We start from the raw sequence: 27,576 nt of genomic DNA on the forward strand, positions 1-27,576 counted from the left end.
TTTTTCGCCTACATGGGATTCCTTCAGAGATTGTTTCTGATAGAGGTTCTCAATTTGTCTCACGTTTCTGGAGATCCTTTTGTTCTCAAATGGGCATCAAATTGAACTTTTCCTCTGCCTATCACCCTCAGTCTAACGGAGCTGCTGAACGTACTAATCAAAAGATCGAACAGTATCTGCGTTGCTTTGTTTCCGAACACCAGGACGATTGGGTCGGTCTGATTCCTTGGGCGGAGTTCGCACACAATAACCTTGTTTGCGATTCAACTCGCTCTAGCCCTTTCTTCATGAACTATGGCTTTCATCCTTCGATTTTTCCTTCGGTTTCCTCTTCTCAGGGGATACCGTCGGTTGATGATCATGTCGCCAACCTGAAGAAATTATGGGATCAGACTCGACAAATTCTATTACATAGTTCCTCGCTGTTCAAGAAACACGCTGACAAACATAGAAGAGCGGCTCCTGTTTTTGTTCCTGGGGATAGGGTATGGTTGAGTACTAAGAATATTCGCCTAAAAGTTCCGTCCATGAAATTTGCTCCTCGCTACATAGGCCCTTACAGGGTTCTCACTCGTATCAATCCGGTTGCATATCGCCTTGCTCTGCCACCTGCCTTACGCATTCCTAACTCTTTTCATGTCTCCTTGTTGAAACCCCTCATTTGCAACAAATTCTCCTCTAAGGTCCCCTCGCCTCGTCCTGTTCAGGTGGAGGGTCGGGAGGAGTACGAGGTCAGCTCCATCATTGACTCCAGAATTTCAAGGGGAAAATTGCAATATCTGGTCAACTGGAGGGGATATGGTCCTGAGGAGAGGAGTTGGGTACCTCAGGAGGACGTCCATGCTTCTCGCCTTCGCAGAGCATTTCACCTCCGCTTCCCATCTCGCCCCGGTTCATTCCGCCCGGTGGGCGTATCTGAGAGGGGGGGTACTGTCAGGGTACCTGAGGCCTCTACCTCTAAGGGAGGTAGAGACTTGGTGGTGTATCCGTCCAGGCGAGCTGTTTCCTCCGTTCCTCGCGGTTCATCCAGTCACTTAAACACCGGCCGCGAGGAATCCACGTCCTTTTCTAGCAGGACGCTCAATACGTGACGTCATGACGCTAGCACGAACAATCTGTCACTCAAGTGTCCGATATCCAATCGGTACTTGTCAGAGGCGTGATTTCCATCCAGAGCCAGGGTATTTAAGCTTACTCCTTACTTCAGCTCATTGCCCTGTCGTGGTTCTAGCTTGTCTAGTCACTCAGTGCTCTGGTATTCTAGTTTGCTCTATTGGTTTTGACTCGGCTCGTTGTACTACCCTGCTTCTCTGTTATCCCTTGACCCGGCTTGTCTCTCGCTTATCTGTCTTCTCGTTCCCTCGACCTCGGCTTGTCTCTGACTATTCTTTACTCTCGGTACGTTAGTCCGGCCATTCTAAGGCCCGGTATACGTACCTTTCCACTCTTTGTACTCTGCGTGTTGGATCCCTGTCCCGATCCTGACACAATGGCAGTGTCATACGGTAACACTGTGTTTTAATCTCTATATTGAGAACTCTTCAGGCTGATACTCATAAATATGTTTGCTTAGGTCCCTCTAAATACCTAGAGTGCACCATGTGTGCGCCAACAATTTCAAAACATACATAAACAAAGAATGAAGCCACAACCAAAGTGAACTTGGCATATAATCTGTCCCCTTGTGAAACTTAATCCATTAATCCATTTAAGTACCTTGATCAGAAAGATTATTATCATTGAAGAAATGTTGCAATGACAGAAGAAAACATGAATTATTATTTTTTTGACAAATGTTCATCTGACACTTACATCAACTGTTTTAGTAAACTGTATGTTTATTAGTGAAGGTACATAAGCCACATGCAAATTCAATCATCACACAGTTGTAGAGAAAAAATTGACACCTAACTTTAGTTCAAATATCCCGAGATGCCCACAGCTGCCACTGCTACCATATATCTGCCCCCAAAGAGGATTATTACCTTATTTTGCAGAGACTTGAGAAAAAAACTAAAACAAATTGCAATATAGTAAATGTGAATTTAGCCAAGAAGATGGTCTTCAGTATGTAGTTAGTTTATGTGACAGATATAAAGAATGTTTTTTTTAAGAATCAAAAATAAGCAGTGCACAAAGAAAGTATATTTGTTAAAATTAAGTAAAAACATTTTGTTTAAAAAAAAATGGTTTTGAGTATACTTTCTAACATTTTTCTGACAAATGCCTTCTCAAATGATCAGGTTTTTTTTTTTCTAGTACCTAACTTTTTGTTACCACGTAGTGAATCTCTTTTAATTGGAAGTTAAATTTTCAAACTTAAGATAACTACCCATATTGGTGGTATAGCAGAGTTGGAAAATGTTCTGCATTCAATTCTATGCAATTCACTGATTAGTCAATAAATACACATAGATTATACCATTACGCATCATGCTGCAGTTTCACATATCTCCCGCAAGTGTTTTGGCCAATGTGTAGTCCTCTAATCACTTTCTGCTGAATGCAGGGTCAATCGTTGATCTTTGCTTTCTCCAGTGATCATTGTCCTGGTCGGTCACCAAACCATTTCCCATTAGTCTGAAACACACAAGAGAAACTAAAGAGCTTTCTGTAGGCCATGTTTCCCATGGGAGAGATAGTCCACCAGTTAGACATAGAACAATGGGTTTTTATACTGTTATACTGCCACAAGAAACTTGAAAGGCACCTGGTCCCTCTTGTCCTACGCTGCAGATGACCATGGTAGTATAGTTGGTTTAATAGGGACGAAAGCTCACCTAGACTATTATTTTGTTTGTTGTATATACATGCTGAACTTCTGAGCGTTTTTTAAAAAGATAATTTTCCAAATGGAAGGAAACAGCTTGGAATGACATCATAATTTCAAAACCCTGGAAGAGAGTTAGAGATAAATGAAATTTGGACTTTTTGAAAACAGTCTATCAGACTCTGTAATTGGATGTTAAACTCCCTGGATTTACTTGGAAGAAAAGGAAAAATGGTTCTTAGAATTCTCTGATGATACTAAGTGCCCTCCCATACCCATGGGGAGTAAAAGTTATAATATACCTTTTATTCCGTTTTATTAGAGAAAAAAAATCTACAATTTTAATCAAATTAAGTCATCTAATTTTACAAGCCTAGACTATATTAAAATACAAAATTTTTAATGACAGGGTTGCTATTCACTAAAAAGTGAATTGAGGTGAATTGTCAGGGAAATGGAAAAGTCGAATTCGAAATAGCTGAACTAGAAATATTTGAATGGGAGATTTTTTCTAGTTCAGCTATATATTTGGCTAGATTTTGCAATTCTCCTCGCCTGTTCACCTTTTAGTGAATAGACCCTATAAAAACTTGCAGGGCTCTTGCTGTAGACTTACCAGTTGCCACTACAACTTTGCTCTTGCTAGAGACTTGCCAGGCAAATTTGCTGCAAATTTAAAAAGTGTCAACTAGAACTTGTGCTGCAAGTGCTGTGCTAGTAAATAACTTCCAAGTGAAAATATGCAGCAAGTTAAAAAGACTTACAATTTAAGTCTTCCACTCATTTGTGGCAAGTTATCCTTGCTATCTGGGAATGTCGCTTTAAAGCACAATAAACACTACAGTTTATTGTAGTGGTTATGGTTTCAAGAGTGCTCTGAATCGAGCTCTTTTAGAATGCTGTGATTTCTTGCCTGGGCTCTGCTTGGTACCACTGCCTGTCTTCATAACTTCCAACAGTCTGCCGGATGCTCTCTGTCTGAGCTAAGCTTTGCAGTGCAGGATTTATCTCTATGGCTAAGAGCAATCAGCTGACACTCTCAGAATTTTAACTAACTCTGTACTGCGGGGCCTAGCTCAGGACAGCGAACAGAAGCTCCTTCTTAGGAGCTTCTGTCTCCCTAGCCGATGAAGTGAAGACCCCAGGTAAGAGACCCAACTATTCTAAAACCATTTAACTACTAATAATAGTGGGGCACCTGGGCACTTCTGGAACCATAACCAATGGGACAAGGTAAAAATATAACCCCTCCAAAATGGGACTTTGTATAAGAAAGGCAAGTAACATTACAGATTAACTTTTTCTAAGATCACTCCGAATACCAAATATGTTTATTTACCGTACACCAAACAAAGTAGCAGCCCGATTGTAGGCTGCATCCTTGCTGTGTTCCGGGGACATAAGGACCTCATGCAAAACATAATTTGCCCATAATTACAGTTAGAAATAATAATGCAAATGGTACAGTATTTAAAGAATGATTTTTCTATTAAAATAAGCTGAGTGAGAGTGTGCATTCACATGTTGGTTATAGAATAATATTGCTACATTTAAAGAAGGTATTTTATATTAGTGTATGCATATGCGCTTTTTATTGTATTTTACATATGATAGTGGTTAACCAGATCACCATTTGCTACCATACCTTCACACCCTCTGGACTCGTAAGTAGGATCTTCAAATGGTGTAATATGTTAATACGCATGACGGGACCATACAGTTTTGCCCTGAAAAATATAAAAATGCACTCAAGACATAGTAGGTATCTCAAGGATATTGGTACCTAATTAGTTGCATCCCTTGGTCTAAACTCAATTGTGGGTCCTATGTAATTTCAGTGTGTCACCATTGTTTAGTGAAGACACATCGTTTTATATCAAGGAGCCAGGTCCTCATCGTGGCATCTCCTCTCTCATTCATGGGTGGCACACTTCTCTGGGAGGGACAAGGTGCCAGACCAGGTTCTGGTCACTAGAGGGGATCATGGGCCGATCCTGCACCTTGAGAGGTGCATTTGCTGCTGTCCTATGAAATTCCCAGTCCCAGCTCACACTGGAAGTTTGAGGAAGAACTGATATACCAGTGGGAGGTGTACCCTACACATGCACCCTATTTAAAAACATTAAATGGCCTAAGTAAGTTGCTCAGACTTTCTGTGCTTTAGCATAATGTTCTAGCACTAAGTATTATATCTGTCCTGTGGTTAGTTTTTGACCCATGACTTGGTCCTCTGCCTGCAGTTGGGAATTTGCTGCTTGTTATATTCTGTGGATCTATTGCTAACTTGAACTTTGACCCTTTGCTTATCCTACCCATATATGAACTTTGCTGCCTAGATATTTGATTTCCGAACAATTCTAGATTACTAACTCGGATTTGCCCTTTACTATGTGAGCTCTTCTATTTAGGTGTCTCAAGTAAAGAGCTCCCATCTCCAGCCAACTGGAAGATGACTGTCTATGATTACTTCTATTCTGAAGTCCCTTCATTATTGGGCAGACTAGATGGGCTGAATGGTTCTTATCTGCCGTCACATTTTATGTTTCTATGTTTGTGATCACAAAACGACTACTTCAAGGCACCTAAAAATTTATTCAAGTACACACTACTTAGAGAGGAGTAAAGTAGTTATAAACAAATCTTTAGAAATGTACAACTCCAATAAATAATCATTTAAATTGAAAGTACCTAGTCCATTGAATATCCTGTCCCGCATCAGTTAATAATTCCCAAAACACATATACTAAAATGTGAATTCAATGTGAATTTCAAGTTTAAGGCCAGAGTACCCTAAAGGGCAGCATGACTGACTTAGAGAATGTTTCCAGTTTGGTTATTTCGACCTTAAATTCTCACTTAATTAAATAACCCAATAAAGTGAAATAAAGTGAGCAAAAACAAACCTCTTGTGTTATAATCGCATGCTAAAAGAGCTGTGTATTAAAAAGATAGATGAGCAGTAAAATAGATGCTTGAATGTTTGTAAATTGTAACAACCATTAGATTTGGCACAGAGCCCAGAGAGAGAACACTATAGCTGGAATTAAAGATGAAGAATTACAAATGTATCAGACACTCGATACAAACAAACAGGCTACCTCTCAGACTTCTCTAAACTAAACAAAAAAACCTTTGAAACTATGGCAGAGAGTTCAGAGTGGAAGACAGTTTTAAAAATACATTTCTGATTGATTTTGGTACAGATGTATTGTAAATATGTATAGAAGTATAAAACAAATAGTACGATTTAGATCAAAAAGGGAAAAAACAAGCATAGCATGTTTTGCCTTATACTGCCCCATGCATTATCCCTTGCTCAAGTTAGAATAAATTTATCACAATATCATCTATTTGCCAAGACTAAAACTACTCATATTGAATTCCATATTAATGCTGGGACTACAGTGAAAGTGCCTAAAAAAACAGATGACTCTCCTAATGACTGTCCCTAAATATTTGTTGCCCCACTCACCCACCAAGGTCACCCACTTATATTGCGCTGCAATAATCATAGAACATGGTCTCTACAGTGATCTGCTAAAACAGGCAAATTGGTCCAGCAGATGACTGTAAAGGCACTGTTATATGTTTACAGCAGCACAATATAGGTCTCTTCCATCAGCAGAGACGAACTTCAAACTAGTAGAGTAGGTGCCTAACCACTAGGGGGCCCTGTATTCAGTGCCTATAATGTGCTTTTTTTTTTTAAATTAAAGGGAAATAAATATCAGTGTCTTTGGCCAATGTCCTCTCTAATCCAGTCAGCCCTAATAACAGACCTGCAGGAACAGTTTTAGAGGGTGTAAAACTCAGTGCTGACCCAGCTCCTCCAGTGTCTGTGTGTGAGGCTTAGTGATGTACCGAACTGTTCGCTGGCGAATAATTCCTGGCGAACATAGCATGTTCGCGTCCGCCACCGCGGGCGAACACATGCGGTGTTCGGTCTGCCCCCTATTCGTCATCATTGAGTAAACTTTGACCCTGTACCTCACAGTCAGCAGACACATTACAGCCAATCAGCAGCACACCCTCCCTAGCAGACCCTCCCACCTACTGGACAGCATCCATTTTAGATTAATTCGGAAGCTGCAACCATTTCTTTTTTTTTTTTGTGCATATAAATGTTACAAGCAGATACTCCCCCCAGACACTCTGTATTACTGCAGATACTCCCTCCAGACACCCTGTGTTACTGCAGATACTGCCCCCAGACACTCTGTATTACTGCAGATACTCCCTCCAGACACCCTGTGTTACTGCAGATACTCCCTCCAGACACCCTGTGTTACTGCAGATACTCCCTCCAGACACCCTGTGTTACTGCAGATACTCCCTCCAGACACTGACACAGAGCAGAATAGGGACTGTTCCCCCTACATAGGGTCACTTGGCAGATATGGATTGACACCTATCCTAAGGATCCCTGATAAACACTGACACGGAGCCCTCCATGGGTGAAGATGGATTCATTTTTTTTTGCGCTCGGGTTTTTTATTTTATTTTTAAGTTCGACGGGTATGATGGCTTTTTATTTGGCCCTTTTTGGTGGCTGAAAAATGAAGATTTTAGAAAAAAGAAGACGTTGAATAGTAAGTTGAATTTTACTTTACAGGGTAGTAATTTTATTCCCCCCTCACTATTTTTTAAGGTGAGGGGGGTAGGTAGGGGCTTTTTTATTTGGTTGTGTGACTAGGGGCTTGGGGACACACACTGCATACACACTATACACACACTGCACACACTATACACACACTACATACAATATACACACACTATACACACAATATACACACACACTGTACACACTATACACACACTGTGCACACTATGCACACACTGCATACACTATGCACACACTATACACACACTACACACAGTGCATACACACTGCACACAATATACACACACTACACACACTGCATACACACTACACACTATACACTCTGCACACACTATACACACACTGCACACACTATACACACACTGCACACAGTATGCACACACTGCACACTCTATACACACACTTCACACTCTATACACAAACTGCGCACACTGCATACACTATACACACTCGACACACACTGCATACACACTGCACACACTGCATACACTATACACACACTGCACTAACTATACACACACTGCACACACTATACACACACTGCATACACACTATACACACACTGCACACACTATACACACACACTATACACACAATATACACACACACTGTACACACTATACACACACTGTACACACTATGCACACACTGCATACACTATGCACACTCTACACACACTGCATACACACTGCACACACTGCATACACTATACACACACTGCACTAACTATACACACACTGCATACACCCTATACACACACTGCATACACCCTATACACACACTGCATACACACTATACACACTATACACACTTCACACACACTATACACACACTGCACACACTATACACACACTACACACACTAAACACACAATATACACACACACTGTACACACTATACACACACTGTGCACACTATGCACACACTGCATACACTATGCACACACTACACACACTGCATACACACTGCACACACTATACACACTGCACACACTATACACACACTGCACACACTATACACACACTGCATACACACTATACACACACTGCACACACTATACACACACACTATACACACAATATACACACACACTGTACACACTATACACACACTGTACACACTATGCACACACTGCATACACTATGCACACACTATAAACACACTACACACATAGGCGTGTGCACGGGGTGTGCCGGGTGTGCCTGTGCACACCCTAATCCCCGCGGCACGCCTATGTATTGAGACCGGCAGGGGAGATCTCAGGATCCCCCCTGCCGGCTCATGCAGAGCCGGCGCTATCCGAGCGCCGGCTCTGCTCTCAGCCTCCCCTCACCGGCTCACAGGCAATGAGGGAGGCAGGAGAGGACCGCGGAGCTATTGCCAGCAGCTCCGCCGGGTTCCTCTCGCGAGATCTGAGCGTTGCTGCGGCAACACTCAGATCTCGCGTGAGTGAACTCTAGCCCTGCGGGGCTAGAGTTCACTCTCCACTGGACCACCAGGGAAGGATGGCAGAACAAGGATCCCCCCCTCCCAGGCATAAGGTAAGAAGGGTCTGCCCCACCTGATCTGCCCCACCTCCACTGGACCACCAGGGAAGGCAGAAAGGAAGGATCCCCCCTCCCAACATAAAGTAAGAAGGGAGGGATATTAAGTAATGTACCCCCACCTCCACCCCCACAATCACCCACACACATACACAGCACACACACACATACACAGCACACACACATACACAGCACACACACACACACACACACACAGCACACACACACACACATACATACACAGCACCCACATACATACACAGCACCCACACACATACAGCACCCACACACATACAGCACCCACACACATACAGCACCTACACACATACAGCACCCACAGACATACACAGCACCCACAGACATACACAGCACCAACACACATACAGCACCCACACACATACAGCACCCACACACATACAGCACCCACACACATACAGCACCCACACACATACATCACCCACACACATACAGCACCCACACACATACACAGCACCCACACACATACACAGCCCCTACACACATACAGCACACACATGCAGCACACACACACATACAGCACCCACAGACATACACAGCACCCACACACATACAGCACCCACAGACATACACATCACCCACACACATACACATCGCCCACACACATACACAGCACCAACACACATACACAGCACCAACACACATACAGCACCCACAGACATACACAGCACCCACAGACATACACAGCACCAACACACATACAGCACCCACACACATACACAGCACCTATACACATACACAACACCAACACACATACACAGCACCCACACACATACAGCACCCACACACATACAGCACCCACACACATACAGCACCCACACACATACACAGCACCTACACACATACAGCACCCACACACATACAGCACACACACACACATACAGCACCCACAGACATACACAGCACATACACACATACAGCACCCACAGACATACACATCACCCACACACATACACAGCACCAACACACATACACAGCACCAACACACATACAGCACCCACACACACACAGCACCCTCACAAACACACAGCACCCTCACACACATTACACAAACAGCACACTAACAGTACCCTCACAAACACAAACAGGACCCTAACAAACACACACACACACACACAGCACACTACCAGTACCCTCACACACAAACAGCACCCTCACACACAGTACATTTACAGCACCCTCACAAGTGCACACACACACACACACAAAAACAGCACCCTGACACACAGTACATTAACAACACCCTCACAAGCACGCACACACAAACACCCTCACCCACATAGTACACTACCAGCACCCTCACACACACATCACACTAACAGCACCCTCACACAGCACACACACAGCTTTGTGTGTGTGTGTGTGTGTGTATATATGTGTATATATATATATACATACATACATATATATATATACACGCCGCGTGTGCTTGTGCTTTAGGGTGCACACCCTAATGCAATAGGCTGCGCACGCCTATGACTACACACACTGCATACACACTGCAAACACTATACACACTGCACACACTATGCACACACTGCACACATTATGCACACACTGCACACACTATGCACACACTGCACACTCTATACACACACTGCACACACTATGCACACACTGCACACACACTGCATACACTATACACACTCTACACACACTGCATACACACTGCACACACTGCATACACTATACACACACTGCACTAACTATACACACACTGCACACACTATACACACACTGCATACACCATATACACACACTGCATACACACTATACACACACTGCATACACACTATACACACACTGCATACACACTATACACACTGCACACACTATACACACACTATGCACACAATATACACACACTGTACACACTATACACACACTGTACACACTATGCACACACTGCATACACTATGCAGACACTATACACACACACACTACACACACTGCATACACACTGCACACAATATACACACACTATACACACTGCACACACACTATACACACTGCACACTCTATACACACACTGCACACACTATACACACACTATACACACACACTATACACACAATATACACACACTGTACACACTATACACACACTGCATAAACATACATTTAAAAAAAATTGCAGCTGTTTTTTTCATTTCAAAGTTGGGGAGGGGGGTGCCAAATAAAGGATCTGCCCCGGGTGCCAAATGCTCCAGGTACGCCCCTGTATAGAGGGGAGCCATGTTACTCTGTATGTAGAGAGGAGCCATGTTTACACTGTATATAGAGGAAGCCACGTTACTCTGTATATAGAGGGGAGCCATGTTACACTGTATATAGAGGGAGCCATGTTACTCTGTATATTGAGGGAGCCATGTTTACACTGTATATAGAGGGGAGCCATGTTTACACGGTATATAGAGGGAGCCATGTTACTCTGTATATAGAGGGAGCCATGTTATTCTGTATATAGAGGGAGCCATGTTTACACAGTATATAGAGGAAAGCCATGTTACTCTGTATATAGAGAGGAGCCATGTTTACACTGTATATAGAGGGAACCATGTTACTCTGTATATAGAGAGGAGCCTTGTTTACACTGTATATAGAGGGGAGCCATGTTACACGGTATATAGAGAGGAGCCATGTTTACACTGTATATAGAGGGAGCCATGTTACTCTGTATATAGAGACGAGCCGTGTTTAGACTGTATATAGAGGGGAGCCATGTTACTCTGTATATAGAGAGGAGCCATGTTTACACTGTATATAGAGGGGAGCCATGTTACTCTGTATATAGAGGGGAGCCATGTTACACTGTATATAGAGGGAGCCATGTTACTCTGTATATAGAGGGAGCCATGTTTACACTGTATAAAGAGAGGAGCCATGTTTACACGGTATATAGAGGGAGCCATGTTACTCTGTATATAGAGAGGAGCCGTGTTTAGACTGTATATAGAGGGGAGCCATGTTACTCTGTATATAGAGAGGAGCCATGTTTACACTGTATATAGAGGGGAGCCATGTTACTCTGTATATAGAGGGAGCCATGTTATTCTGTATATAGAGGGAGCCATGTTTACACGGTATATAGAGGGAAGCCATGTTACTCTGTATATAGAGAGGAGCCGTGTTTAGACTGTATATAGAGGGGAGCCATGTTACTCTGTATATAGAGAGGAGCCATGTTTACACTGTATATAGAGGGGAGCCATGTTACTCTGTATATAGAGGGGAGCCATGTTACACTGTATATAGAGGGAGCCATGTTACTCTGTATATAGAGGGAGCCATGTTTACACTGTATATAGAGAAGAGCCATGTTTACACGGTATATAGAGGGAGCCATGTTACTCTGTATATAGAGAGGAGCCGTGTTTAGACTGCATATAGAGGGGAGCCATGTTACTCTGTATATAGAGAGGAGCCATGTTTACACTGTATATAGAGGGAACCATGTTACTCTGTATATAGAGAGGAGCCGTGTTTACACTGTATATAGAGGGGAGCCATGTTACACAGTATATAGAGAGGAGCCATGTTTACACTGTATATAGAGGGGAGCCATGTTACTCTGTATATAGAGGGAGCCATGTTATTCTGTATGTAGAGGGAGCCATGTTTACACGGTATATAGAGGTAAGGCCCTGGCATGTTTGTTAGTCTGGCCTGCATGGTTGTCTGGCATGAATAAAAGTAGCATGTTTCAGCTATATTAGTAGTTAGACTAGTTTGCACTAAAACATGTGCAAATGGGGAGTTTGCGGTTGTGTAAATGGACTGTTTGCGGTTGTTTGGGGTGCGTTAAACAGGGAGTTTGGTCTGTCACTGTGAAGCGGGCGTAACCCTTACACTACCTGATCGATACAACATCATACCTGATGTTTTAAAGCACGTTATTCCAAACAATTTAGGAATGTTAGGTGATTTCTGCCCTTTATGGATTAAAACTAGACTCTGCATCAACTATGTAATTTTCCATGGGAGTTTTGCCATGGATCCCCCTCCGGCATGCCACAGTCCAGGTGTTAGTCCCCTTGAAACAACTTTTCCATCACTATTGTGGCCAGAAAGAGTCCCTGTGTGTTTTAAAATCCGCCTGCCCATTGAAGTCTAAGGCGGTTTGCGCGGTTCGCCCGTTCGCGAACATTTGCGGAAGTTCCCGCCCGCCGTTCGCAAACCGAAAATTTCGTGTTCGCGACATCACTAGTGAGGCTGGACAGGAAGTGATTACTTCCCTTATACCTACTGACAGCCTCACACACATGAAGTGCCTTACAGGAGGAGCAGGGGGAGCCCTGATTGATATATACTGCATAACAGCTCCTATAACTCATAACTAATATCATCAACGTGACTGGTCTACAGAAGATGTAGTAGGAGGGTGAGTACTTTGCAAATAACCCTTCATATTCCTGCACTCAAAGCCTTAACCTAAAAGTAAATGCTTTACCTTAATCCTCTTTTTTAAATAATCTAAAGCACTAAACACCTCATTCACCCCATTTCTTTTTTTTTTTAATTTGTATTTTTATTGAATTTCATGCAGAGTAGCAGATATTCACATCAGAGTATCGGTTTTTCAAGTTAACAAATGAACAGCAGTGGATAAGACATATTTCAAGTAACATGGGATCAGATATATTGCAAATAGCCTAACTGGCATATATGTAGGCTCTATTTCTGTGCATCCTGTGTCAGCTAGAGTAAGGCGTTAGATCAGTGGGTGTCTGTTGTCGGTATTCACTTTCCCTCAGGCTGTGTCCTGGACGTGTATGTCTCCCTGTGTGGCCTTGTGGTAAGCTAGTGAGTATGTGTGTGTGGGGGGTGGGGAGGGGCTTCGGACTGGGGTATTGCTGCAGTGCTGGGAATTTTACTTGTATCTTAGTTGTCTTGCGCCTCTGAGTTGTGTTAGAGTGTGGTTGATTAGCGTTCACAGTTTGCGGACTCCCAGTCTGTGTATCTTGGTCCCGGTCCGCGGTTTGCCTTCCCCAGTGCTCCGCTTCTCCTCTCCGGTGTGGCTACTCGTGCTCACTTTGGACGGTGTGTCTTCTTTTTCTAGGCTCTAGAGTAACGTCTCAGGATCATCTGCTGAGGTGAGTATGGCGGTATTTCCTCCCATTGTCACAATCAATGCTCCTTCTGCTCCCCAGCGGTACCTCATCGATTTATCTCTTAATAGTTTGGCTACTGGAGCCAGTTTTCTTCTTTCCAGCAGTGCGGTGAAGGGAATGTCGTTGAAGAATGAGATGGCGGCTCCGTCAAGTTCCGTGCCCTCCAGCTCTCTGGAGTGGGCCATAATGGCTGTTCTGACAGCAGTGTCCCTGGTTACTAGTATGGCGGCTCTCGGGGCTGCTTCCAGAGCCGTCACCGCCTTCCTCACTCTGAAGACAATGAGTACCATACCGGGGTCTGCTTCCCTACAGCTGTCAGTAGCCGGCGGGAGTAGGATAGCAGCTGTTCCCCCTTCACCTCTTCGGGTATACCCTGCAGGCGTATGTTTCGGCGTCTATGTCGGGTCTCCAGGGATGCTACCGTGCGGGTCAGTTTCTGAACCTGCAGTGTGAGAGTGCTGACATTGGTTTCGGTGGTTTGCAGCCGGGATTCCCTCACCGTGTCTCTCCCCTCCACTTCTTTGAGCTTTGTCCGCATGTCCCCCATGTCTCGTTGGATTTCCTGGAGACCCGACTTCCATGTTTGGCGCATCTCCAGGAGCATTTGCTTTATATCTCCTCTGGTTGCTGGAGCTGAGTCATACTCAGAGTCATCTGCCCCGTCCGAGTCGCCTTGTCTCGAGGAAGTAAGTTATTTTTCCTCTTCCTCCAGGGATTCCTCCGAGGTCTCAACGTGGCGGGTCTCCGCGGGCGCCATTTTGAGGGGCGCCGGCGGTGTAGGCCACTCAAATGCCAGCCTTATATCTTCGGTGTTGGAGGTGCCTGGCCCCTGAGGTTTGCGGTGTTTGCACCCCATGATATAGCTCTTGGGGTGAGATTGTGGGTGGTCCGCTTCGATTGTTTTTTTCAATGGGTTTTGGGTCTAATTCTCTGGGTGAAGCGGAGCTCCACAGAAACTTGTCTTTTCAGTCTCGTGGTTGGCCACACCCCCCTCATTCACCCCATTTCTAAATTTAATAAACTCAATTCTAAACAGCCTTTTTACTACAATTTTAACCCTTCTGAAGCGGTTATCTTATTAAGACTAAATACCCTATGTAATCTAGCTCTGACATTAATCCTTCTCAAACTTTAAAGGGACACTTTAGCTAAATTAAGTAGTTTTTGTGTATAGATCATGCCCCAGCAGCAGGGCCGGATTAACATAGGGGCTGATGGAGCTGCAGCTCCAGGCCCAGGCCCATGGAATAGGCCCATTTAAAAAAATTACTCTTAGGTTTGCCACCTCACTGGTATTTTACTGGCACAGCCGGTATTTGAGGCTGCCTGGCCGTGCCGGTATTGCAGTAATACCGGCAATACAAATGCAGGTATTTTTCTCAGAATAAATGGAGATTACTCTGCAATACCAGCACTGGCCAGTAGGTGTGGAGAGAGGCAGGGATAGGAAGTTACAGCATATCCCTCCCTGCCTCTCTCAACTACTCACTGATCCTTGGGGGAGCAGCTACACAGCAGCTCTACAGCTCAGGTAAGTGAGGGATGGGGGGGAAAGGCAGCAGGGAGACATGGTGACACTGAAACACTAGGGGACACATGGGGACATTGAGACACTGGGAGCAATCCATCTATACAGCAGAATCAAACTGGGAGTAGTTTGTTGGTGATTTTACAGAATTTTCTCTTATGTCACTCCTTGTGATTATACAAATGATTAAGGCTGGTATTTATTTTCAAAAAAGGTGGCAACCCTAACTACTCTTCACATACTCTTGCTTAAAGGAGCACTATAGGGTCAGGAACACAATCATGTGTTTCTGACCCTATTATGTTAAAACAACCACCCTGGCCCCTTCTTGACTCCCTAAATATAGTAAAATATGCTGCTGGATCTGCCTCTGAACTGACTGTCTGCTGACATCATCAGAAGTGGTGGTCTGAGCAAATTACAATACTTCCCCATAGGATTAGCTGGTACTGTCAACTAGGCAGATCAGGGGCAGAGCCAGCACAAGTCCAACATAGCCCTGGCCAATCAGCATCTCCTGATAAAGATACATTGAATCAATGCATCTCTATGAGTAAAGTTCAGTGTCTGCATGCAGAGGGTGGAGACACTGAATGGCAGTGCTGCACACTAGGCAGTACTGCCCCAGGAAGCACCTCTAGCAGCCATCTATGGAGTGGCCAGTGGAGTTATTTTCTCTGAAAAGACAGTGTTTACTGCAAAAGGCCTGAACGGAATGATTCTACTCACCAGAACAAATACAATAAGTGGTAGTTGTTCTGGTGACTATAGTGTCCCTTTAAGTTTGGAAGCTTTAGAGGAATGTATGGGAACAAAACTTGTGTGGACTGGCTGACAATCAAATTAGTTTAGGTAATGCTGTTGGTCTCTCTAACACTGTGGCATGTCCTCTTTCTTCTACACTCACTACATACACCTTTACTCTGTCCCAGACTATATACCAGGAACTTCTGCCTGCTTGTAAGAAGGTAAGGAGACAAGTGGACCAGCGAGTGCTAGGGGACAGTCCTTAGAAAGCATGGAGTGAGCGCATCATTAGACACATTTATGTCAAGCTCAGGGTGCTGCCTGCATAGTATGCCCTTAGTTGGACAGCCTGCATTATTGGCGGGCAGCCTGACATGCGTTCATGCCAGGCTGTCCTTCAAATTCTTTGGACAGACATGCCCCCTTTTTCGTCATGTTCTTCCCTTTTGGCAGTTCTGGTTACGTGATTTGCACCAGTGGCATACCCTTTTACCCCGCCCATTGACTTCCTGCTTCACTGGACACTGCTGTTAGGGGGTATGGATTTACTTGAAAGATGAAAGCATAAATTAGAGAGAGATTAGCATAGAGTATGTGTTTTCTTATAGCTGAATCCTATGAGTTTCCCTCCAGCACCATCTCCATCAGATACATGACGCTTGGGAGGTAGGACTGTTTTAGTGTTTTTGGTCGATAAGATTCCGTAATTAGGCCCATCATAATTGTCAGCACCAGGCCCAGTGTGCTCTTAATCCGGCCCTGCCCAGCAGTCTCACTGTGCAATTCACTGCCATTGAGTAGTTAGATCACTTTTTTTTTGTTTATGCAGCCCTAGCCACACCTCCCGTGACTGTGACTGACACAGCCTATATGTAAACAAAGGTTTTGTTTTCAGTCAGATGTTATCTTGCTTTAAAAGTTTTTATGTCACGCTCTGCAAATGTAGACGATAGGAAATGCAACATTAAACTGAATTAGCTATAAAGGAAGTGTAATCATTAGATGACTCTTTAGAAGAAGTGTTTAGGAAGGCTGTGTAAGTCACATGCAGGGAGGTGTGACTAGCGTTGCATAAAAAGTGATTTAACTCCTAAATGGCAGATAATTTAGTAGTGAAACTGTAGGGGCATGATCTATACACCAAAACCGCTTCTTTAAACTAAAGTTGTTTTGGTGCTTATAGTGTCCAATTTAATATACATTAAAAAGTAAATGTTTTATCATTTGGAAAAAAGGGCGATTTTTTTAATGTTTTAATAAATAGTGTAATTTCCAGAAAAGGGATGCACCCCCATTAAATTGTGATCTTACCACTCAAGAAAGAGATCATCGACCAAATTGTTGTTTTCTGTTACTCTCAGTATGGAAAGCATGTGTCCAAATAGGAAGCTGAAATAAAGAATGAATTCCTTGGGAGAAAATAAATACAGCATGCACAGTGCAGTGAAATAAGCATTAAGAAAACCTACATTAAAGTAGATAACTTAGGTCAAACTATTGAGATGGAAAAAATATCTTCTAGGTAACAATCAGGGTATTCAGTAAAGTCCTCACACCAAACCGGGCAAAATCATCCAGCTGCATATGGGTCGTTTGGACTGCAAAATCCAAACATTTTTCATGTGTTCATGGTATTTAATCATGTCTGAATTTTGCATACAATACTTCAAGTGAGTCTGAATTAGGGTCTGGATTTCAGCTGGACAGAATGGCTATATGCTTCAAATGAGGGCCTAGATGTTTTCAGCACTAGCAGCCAGCAGACAAATAGTAAAAAAATCTTGGCTCTTTAGGGGTTAATTATGTCCAGTGCTTGCTAGACAGTTGCCATATTAAAAAAGTAAATAAATAAAAAATAAAAAAAAGAATAAGCCTGTAGGTGTAAAAACACCTCCCTTTGCATGTGGGGCATATGTAGTAAATATTTAAAACTAGTGACTGGGCAACCATTGGGGATGGAATCTGTAAAATAATGGGTCTAAATAATGATTGAATTGTGGTGGACATGTCATAGCCAATCACTCCAATTATTTCCATAATCCTCTCCTCTCGGTGGCTTAGGGATTCCAATGCTCCTAGTCACCCTTCGTTAAATTAAACAAAATCTACCTCCCTCCCCTCACCCTAATAATAGTCAATAAACTAATACCTGTAAAAAATTAATTATATTTACCATCAAAAGTCTTTTTGTGTGTAAATCTTTTTATCTTAACCCCTTAAGGACACATGACATGTGTGACATGTCATGATTCCCTTTTATTCCAGAAGTTTGGTCCTTAAGGGGTTAAAGGACCACTATAGTGCCAGGAAAATAAACTTGTTTTCCTGGCACTATAGTGTTAATAGGTCCCCCCCTTCCTCCCCCCCCCCCCCTCGCCCTCATGGTCCCCCTCCCGCCGTGCTCTAGGGGGAGGAAGGGGTTAAACGCTTGCCTTTCTCCAGCGCTGGGCTCCCCCGGCGCTGGGGACTCTCCTCCTCCTTCGGATGTCATCAGCTGAAGTTCCCTGTAGAACCTCCCCCAGGTCAGCCTCCCACTAGTCAGTGTCCCTGAGAGTCCCCCATTCCCCTGCCTCATACATAATGTGTTGGTACAATAGGGTGATGAATTTGGTCTGGGCTGTTTCCTCATAGCCTAGTTGTTCAAAAAATGTTAGTTTACATTGTGCTGCTCAGCTAATACATACAAACATGTATTCCTGACCTTACAGTGTTCAAAACACAATCTAGCCCCCGCTTGCCTCCCTAAATATAGTAAAATCGTACGTGTTTTCAAGTCTGCCCCTGTGCCCCAGACCTGCCCCTGTCTGCTGACATCACCAAAAGTGATGGTCTGAGCCAATCACAATGCTTCCCCATTGGATTGGCTGAGACTGTCAAGGTGGCAGATCAGGGGCAGAGCCAGCACAAGTCAAACACAGCCCTGGCCTCATTGAGATGAATTGAATAAATGCATCTCTATGAGGAAAGTTCAGTGTCTGCATGCAGAGGGTGGAGACATTGAATGACAGTGCTGCTTATTGTGCAGCACTGCCCAAAGAAGCAGCTTCAGCAGCCATCTAAGGAGTGGCTAGTGGAGTAATCACTAGGCTGTAATGTAAAAACTACATTTTATCTGAAAAGACAGTGTGTAGAGCAAAGAGCCTGAAGGTAATGATTCTACTCACCAGAACAAATGCAATAAGCTGTAGTTGTTCTGGTGACTATAGTGTCCCTTTAAATATTTAGTTGATATTGACCCCCATAGGATTTATATTTATTTATTTTTTGATATGGGGGCTGGCTAGCAAGCACTAGCCAGCAACCATATAGATAGCCCTCAAATTGCCCACTGGCTGTTAGCAATGCCACCAAGCAAATAGTAATTCAAATTATCACTCACTTCAAAAATCTAGTGAAGGAGAATTTGTGAATGTGTATCCTGCCAGATGCATTTGGTTCCGAATTCTGTTTTGCTTTGTGAATCTTGTGCTTATGGAATCCTCTGAATCATATACTTTTTATAGGGCTAGAATGTGAAAGCACTGATTTTATTCTGGGTACCAAATGCATCTGCATACCGATCGTATTTGGATTTAGTAAATATGACAATTGCCTTTCGGACATTTTCAACAGATTTTATTTCCGTTAAAGCTTTCTGTCACATACACACACCAATGCAGCCAACATTTTGGATTGCCAAAGCTCACCAAAACACCGGGACAGATGAAAAAGACAGAGTTCAAGAACTAAATGTTTACATTAAAGCCTAGGCATACCTTCAGTGGCCACTCCTCATATGGCTTATAGAGGTGCTTCCTAGGGCAGTGCTCCACAGTGTGCAGCACTGACATTCAGTGTCCCCACCCTCTGCATGGAAACACAGAGATTTCCTCATAGAGATGCATTGATTTAATGCATCTCTATGAGGAGATGTTGATTGGCCAGGGTGGTGTTTGGCTCCGCTAGCTTCCCACCTCAGCCAATCCAGTGCTTTCCTATTGACTCATAGCATGATGATGTCAGCTAAGGGGGCAGATAAGGGGCAGAGCCAGCAGCAGCAGACAGGAATTAAAGTAAAATTGTACTATATTTAGGGGTGGAACAAGGGTCTGGGGGGCTAGAGAGTGTTTTTAACACTATAGGATCAGGAATACATGTTTATGTTCCTAATCCTATAGTGTTCCTTTAATGATGTATATTTTAAAGAAGGACAGTCAATCACAGCACTTCCAAATGTTTATAACTACAACACCTTTGCCAGCTACATCCTGTATTTAACTTGCAAAACTTTATGAAATATGTAGTCAGAAGAAGGTCTGTACTTGTATCGTATTACAAAAACTACATAAGTGAAGTCGTTATTATCAGAACCTAATTCTGTATTTCTATGAAAATGACCCCATATTAATATTACAAGCGTATACCAAGTGCAGCTACATGGATATAATGTAGGAGATACCCTGTCCTTTTCTTCCTTAACTCAGTTGCTAACAAACACAGCTTTTTTTTTTTTTTAAGTATAGGTATACCTAAATTCTGCACATCAATACACATAAGACTGATGAGGGTTATTCACTAAAATGATCATTCAAAGGGAAGGCCAAAGCAGCTGAACTTGAAGCGTAGCTGAATTTGTGGAATTCGCGTTGAATTCTCACTTTAGTGAATAAATCTGTATATGTAGTTACTTAAGATGTTCTGGGGTTAAAGGCAGTGTTATGGACAAATACAGCAAGTACCAAAAACCTGCAATCCAAGCATAATAAAAAGAGCTGAATTTAGGTATCACTTATTTAGAGACTTATTGCATTGTACGTTAAGTGCTTTTGCTTTCCTAAGCAAAAAAAGACAGAAAACTGGGACAAACCGTGTCTGCATAATGCAGAACAGCAGATTCAAGTGTCTGCTGCCTGACGTAGGGATGTTTTTTGGTTTTTTTTGCTAAATGCCTACAGACATTTTAGACTCTATTTCCTATGATTCTCAGTCAAACTTTAACTTCGACACAAATATCTGTAGTGCAAAGGTTAGTAGTTATGATTGGTTTATTAACACCTACAGCATTAAAACGAGCAACAGTAGACCTTGTAGTATCCTACAAGGTCATCCATAGCTCTATAGGTAGTGGTCTGTGTCAAATAATGAAAAATACAGGCCTGGAAGTACGGTGCAATACCAAGCAATACTGTGTCCCCCACCACTCACCTGTCTCTGGGTGGTCCCGGGATGTGGTCATACTTCATATGAATGTACTGGATGTATCCACAATAGAGCAGTAAGGAGATCACAGCCAGGCTCAAGAGCAGGAGGGAGGGGCGGGGCCTGACCGCCGAACAGACTGGTCGCACCAAACCAGAGCTCCGACACAGCAGAATAGCGGTGAGACCCCCGAGGCTCAGTTAGGCGGATCGCCGGACCCGGAGAGGTGACCTGACGCAGAGATGGGGTTGCCGCCTACCAACGGGTGCAGGCGCGGGAGAGGCGGACGACCTCCCCGCCAGCGGCTCAGCAGAAAACGCTGCAATCCCCAAGACCCCGTTCACCCCCCCTGGCTAGTGAGGGATATCCCGGCACAATCAAGCGACTGTACCAAGCACCCTAAAACTGTGAGCGGGCTGTACCGACCACACAACTCGCAATCCCACGAGACACTTGAGGCCCAGCCAAAATGGCCGTCCAGCGGGGACCACAGAAAAAGAAAGAGGTCAGCCATACCACACCCCATCCTCTGGAAGCCCTAGACCAGCTGTGCCTGAACCTCTGCACAACACTGTTGGACAGGGGGGTGACCTACCAGCGAGCAGCACAACTTGTGGCCTATTGGATTAGGCCAACCACCCGCCGACGCCACGCTCTCACAAGGCTCCGGGGCAGGAGAGGAGACCCGACAACTGGACGCCACGCATCCCCACAGCTGGGTTGGAATTCCGGCATACGACCCAAGCTTGGCGGCCACCATGTCCACGGCAGGGTAGCGGCAACTCCAGTACACACTAAGGACTGTACTAAGGACCTTCCCCTGCTACCTCTTGTCTCAAATCCCCATGGTTTCCTTTAGATTGTAAGCTCACGGGCCATCTAGCCAAGCACTTTGTATAAAAGAGCTCCAATGGCTAGATATCAGCTTACGGGCAGGGCTCTCTTACCCCTTGTATTTGTATGTGTATATTGTACGTTTCTCAACTAATTGTACAGCGCTGCGGAATCTGTGTGTGCTTTATAAATAGCAATAATAAATAAATAAAAAATAAATAAGGACTGCTACTATCCCCGGCCCACCTGTCAAGCTTCCAGAGCCAGCATCGGCTGAGCAGGGTGGACTGAACCAGTAATGTTTGATACCTCACGTTTTCTGTTCTTTTTTCCCTTCTTGCTTTACCTACTTTTTCTTAATATTTGTACACCAATATGCATAGCTGGATGTCTTGAATGCTGTAATTGTTTTCCGTGTTTCATAATGCGTTCCTAATTTTAAGCAATAAGCCTCTACTACACACATGCTTTGCCAATACAGTTGCCATGCGATTTGTACTCTACTTGGAAGTATAATGTTCTCGTAACCTGAGAAGAGCCTACTTAGTTATTTTTATTTTCCCAATTGACGTACACTGCCAGCATGCTCTGCGACACCTAGATGTCCGTACTTACCATTTTTTGCGTTAAGCTTAAGCATTTGTTAAAAGCGGACATCTCCCATTTCTACCCACAACCTACAGGAAAACCGTTACCCACAACACTTAAAGCCCGTACATCGTATAATACAACCTGAGACTCAGCCTGTACTAAGCGACCATCATTCATATATTTTACACCTTAAGTGGTGCTGACGCTACCTCCACAATGTTTCATATCACTTTTTAGCATAGCCAGTTATTCTTGGTTTGACTAATTAGACTAACATGCTCACTATCTATACACTCGTGATTTCTATACATACCTACCTAGCATGCTCCAAAGCTTGATCCTCTGGTAGTTAAAAATATAAAATTGTGCATTGTTCCTACGTAACCCTTTGTTACCTATGTCTTGAAATACGCAAGTGGAATGCCGTTGGGGTACCACATGCAAGTATGTTATCCTAATATGCACTGCAAAAATAAAAAATTTAAAATAAAAAAAAAAAAACAGCAGGAGGGAAACCCAGATAAGGAGACCCCAAAGTTCCATGATCAAAGAGGGTCTCAGATAGAAAATAGGGGGCCAGGCCTAAATAAACAGGGTTGCTATGAGAATGACTGCAAATGTTTGTGTGATAGTCTTTAGACAACAGTGGAAAATACAGGGCAGGGCACTTGTCCTCCACTATGACAGATAACTAATATGCTCATTCATTGCCTGTAAGAGAAAACAGCAAAGGTCTAATAATTTAGCAATTATTTAAAAATTTAAGTGAAGATGGCAGTAACTCTTCTGTACTCAGCTACCAAACGTGGAAGAAATTACTTGGTCATAAAGTTGATAAGAATTTGTTTAGAATTCACACAAATTGACAAACCAGTAGTCATAGTATTACATTCTGATGGAATTTGGGGGAATATCAATTCTTAAAAATACCACCAAATACCCATAAGCAGGTAATATGACTGTTTATGTTATGGTTTTTGGCTATATAATTTGTGCTTGTATAATAATTTATGAAAGTTAAGGGAATCTGTAACCTCTGATACTTTTACATGACCCAAAATTTCTTCAAAGGATGGGCAAATACGTGAAAAATATAAATTCTGTATCCTTATATTACTGGCATTTTTTGCTTCCCTGATAGCAAATATAAATTAAAATGTTGTTTTGTACTAATTTGCATGTGACATATTTCCATATAATATTTGAAGTAATTGTTACACTTTTTTTTCTTTTTAGTTTAAAATGCTTTGTAAAAATTCTTAAAAGTAGAGAATTTATCATAGAATGTTCCGTTCCCATTTTTAAAGTTCTGCCTTAGAATTTCACATATGTTTGTATACACATAACCCCAGTATGCATTTTAACAATGTCTGTGGCCGCTCAGCATCTAGGTCGCGATTTCTATTGCCAGATAACAGTAGCTCCCTGTGTGTTCTTATCTCAATGACACAGGAGAGAAAAGCGACCATATTAAATACAAACATTGGAATATGCTGAGCAAATCAGTTTGTGCTGAACATATATTTTCAAAAGATAAATAATAATAAAATAGTATAGTTTGCAAACTCTTGCAAACAGGGCATCTCCCGTATCAGTAAAACTCCAGTTTATTCCAACCTTAAAATAGTGCTACAGAGTATATTTTAGAATAAATGTAAATATATATATATATATTTATTTAATTATTATAATTTTTTTTACAATTTATTTACATTTTGTTATTTGTTAAAATAATAATAATACAATAATAGTTCTCGCTAAATAAAAGAAACATATCTCATGGACAAATTAACAGCCCAAGCTCAAGGGACTCTTAAAAATTTGAAAAGATATGGGAACCATGGACAAACAGCGACAAGACGGACTGACAGCTTGCACGGTGGGGGCTGGCTTCCTGCCCTCCCCGCCCCTTCGGGGTCTGCATTAACCCCCAGCGTCCTAACTAGACACAGCCCACAGAGTCTCTTCAGACCAGAGACGAGGACACTTGTACTAGGCAACTGGGGGGGAATCGTGCCAGATACTCTCTCAAGAAGCTTCAGTAACTGACCCCCTCATCTGCTCACTCGCTCATATTTAGATTAATCATAAATACCACTTCCTTTTCTTTTTCCATCTTTTCTATTTCTCTTTCGGCCACCTACCACATACGGCGTATATTTAACACAATAAATACTACGCCCAGGGAAGCAATTGGGTGCACATCACTTCCTGGACAATGAAAAAGCCCACCCTTCTGCAGTGGCAGAGGGTAATGTTGACTTTGGTATATTTTCCCTTTTTCGTATTTCTGGTTTCTACATACATAAAAAGTGATTGACAGCCATCTCTGTGATACCAGTCACATACAAGTGATAAATTGCATTGTTGTCAGAAGTGTATACTGTTTACCTGACTACTTACCGTTATGTATGTTATTGTGCCTTGCATGTAAAATCGTGCTGTTTTCTCAAAAAAAAAAGAATTAAAAAAATAATAATAAAAATGTAATAGACAATATTTCATGGCACAGGTACCCCCATTCCCCCATTGTAGGGAACGCAAATAACTAAAATGGGGGGAACATAGTGCCCTCCACGCTCCCACCCGTGACCTGCAGGTGCGGGCTATCAATATAAATGGGGGGACCTAGTGTCCCCCCCAAGCGCCCACCCATGACCGTAGGGTGGGGACCTTAATTAAAAAAATAATGGGGGTACCTAACGTCCCCCCCAGGTTCCAACCCATGAATATTGGGTGGGAACCTTAATTAAATAGATAATGGGGGGGACCTAATGTCCCCCCCATGTCCCCACCCGTGAGCAGCAGGTGGGGACCCTAATTAATTAAAAGAGGGGACCTAATGCCCCCCCTGGTCCCCATCCATGAGTGGTGGGTGGGGACCCTTATTAAATAAATAATGGGGGGACCTAATGTCGGTGGGTACCCTAATTAATTAAACAGGAGACCTAATGTATCCCAAGTCCTCACTCATGAGCTGCTGGTGGAGACCCTAATTAATTAAAGGGGGGACCTAATGTCCCCCCTGGTCCCAACCCGATGAGAGGCGGGTGGGGAGTGGCTTGGGGATCCCTAGTCACTTTATTATTATTTGTGGTCCCCACCCGCCGTTTATGGGTGTGGACCTGTGGGGGGACATTAGGTCTCCTGCATTATTTATTTATTTATTTAGGGTCCCCACCCGCCGCTCATGGGTGGGGACCAAGGGGGACATTAGGTTCCTCCCGCCATTATTTAATTATTTAAGGTACCCACCCCTCGCTCATGGGTGGGGACCTAAAGGGTCCCCCCTTTATTTATTAATTTATAATTAAGGTCCCCACCTGCCACTCATGGGTGGGGACCAGGGGGGACATTAGGTCCTTTCCATTATTTATTTAATTAGGGTCCCCACCCACCGCTGATGGGTGGGGACCAGGGGGGACATTAGGTCCCCCCCTTTAATTAATTAGGGATCCACCCGCCGCTCCTGGGTGTCCCTGGGGGGGACATTAGGTCAGAGAGCTTGTGTGTGTCGCTGTGAGCTTGTGAGTGTCAATGAGCTTGACTGTAGTGAGCTTGTGTATGGGTCAGAGAGCTTGTGTGTGTGGCTGTGAGCTTGTGAGTGTCAGTGAGATTGTCTGTAGTGAACTTGTGTATGGATCATAGAGCATGTGTATCGGTAAGCTTGTCTGTAGTGAGCTTGTGTGTCAGTGAACTTGTGTGGGTTAAAGAGCTTCTGTATGTATCAGTGACCCTATCTGTTGTGAACTTGTGTGGATCAGAGAGCTTGTCTGTAGTAACCTTGTGTGTGTTTGTGTCAGTGAGTTTGTCTGTAGTGTGCTTGTGTGTGTGAGTAAGCTTGTGTGTGTCAGCTAGCTTGTCTGTAGTGAGCTTTTCTGTAGTGTGCTTGTAGGGCCAATTACAACAGACAGGGGCGGTCTGGAGCGTGTTTGTTACATCAATTTAACACCCATGGATCATCTGGAGTGAGGGTCTGCAGGTAAGAAACAATATAACAGCTCACAGTCTGTGTGTGTATTTAGCAGTCTGTGTGTGTATTTAGCAGTCTGTGTGTGTATTCAGCAGTCTGTGTGTGTGTATTCAGGGCCGGTGCATGGATTTTTTGCTATACAGGTGAAGATGCATTTTTCTGCCCCTTCCCCCCATTGCCTTTTTACCTCTGACCCCTTTAGTGTGTCTTACACCCCCTTGAGTATATCTTATAATCCCCCTTTCTTCCCCAGACCTTTTCGGTGCCTCTCTACTCTCAGCCCATGGTGTCTGTGTGTGTGAGTCCAAGGCCCATTGTGTATTTTTCCTCCCATGCCATGTAGACATAGATATATAGCAACACACACAACCATACAGGAACACATAATTATGCACAAAGATATGCAGGCAAACAATCAAACAAACACAGTCATACATATAAAGGTCCAATTTCATACAAACAGACATACAGCCATACAGAGACACACACACATATAAACATAGTTAGAGTCTGTAGAAGGGGATAAGGGATGAACATGACAAAATAAAGGCCGTAGTTGGAGGGATGGGTGGTGGGGGGGGGGGGCGGAGACTGTGGTGGGGGGACAGGGGATGTGGTGAAAGTGACAGGAGACATGGTGGGGG

The 27,576-nt window shown here is 43.4% G+C and overlaps 1 pseudogene; it reads right to left on the reverse strand.

The window, feature by feature from the left end:
• The window catches only part of LOC134582584 (cholesterol 24-hydroxylase-like), a 40,454-nt pseudogene extending 18,160 nt beyond the window's left edge, over window positions 1–22,294 (reverse strand).
• Window positions 22,295–27,576: the final 5,282 nt, after the last annotated feature.

This window comes from Pelobates fuscus, chromosome 13 (genome assembly GCF_036172605.1).
Source record: "Pelobates fuscus isolate aPelFus1 chromosome 13, aPelFus1.pri, whole genome shotgun sequence".
NCBI classification, from domain to species: Eukaryota; Metazoa; Chordata; class Amphibia; order Anura; family Pelobatidae; genus Pelobates; species Pelobates fuscus.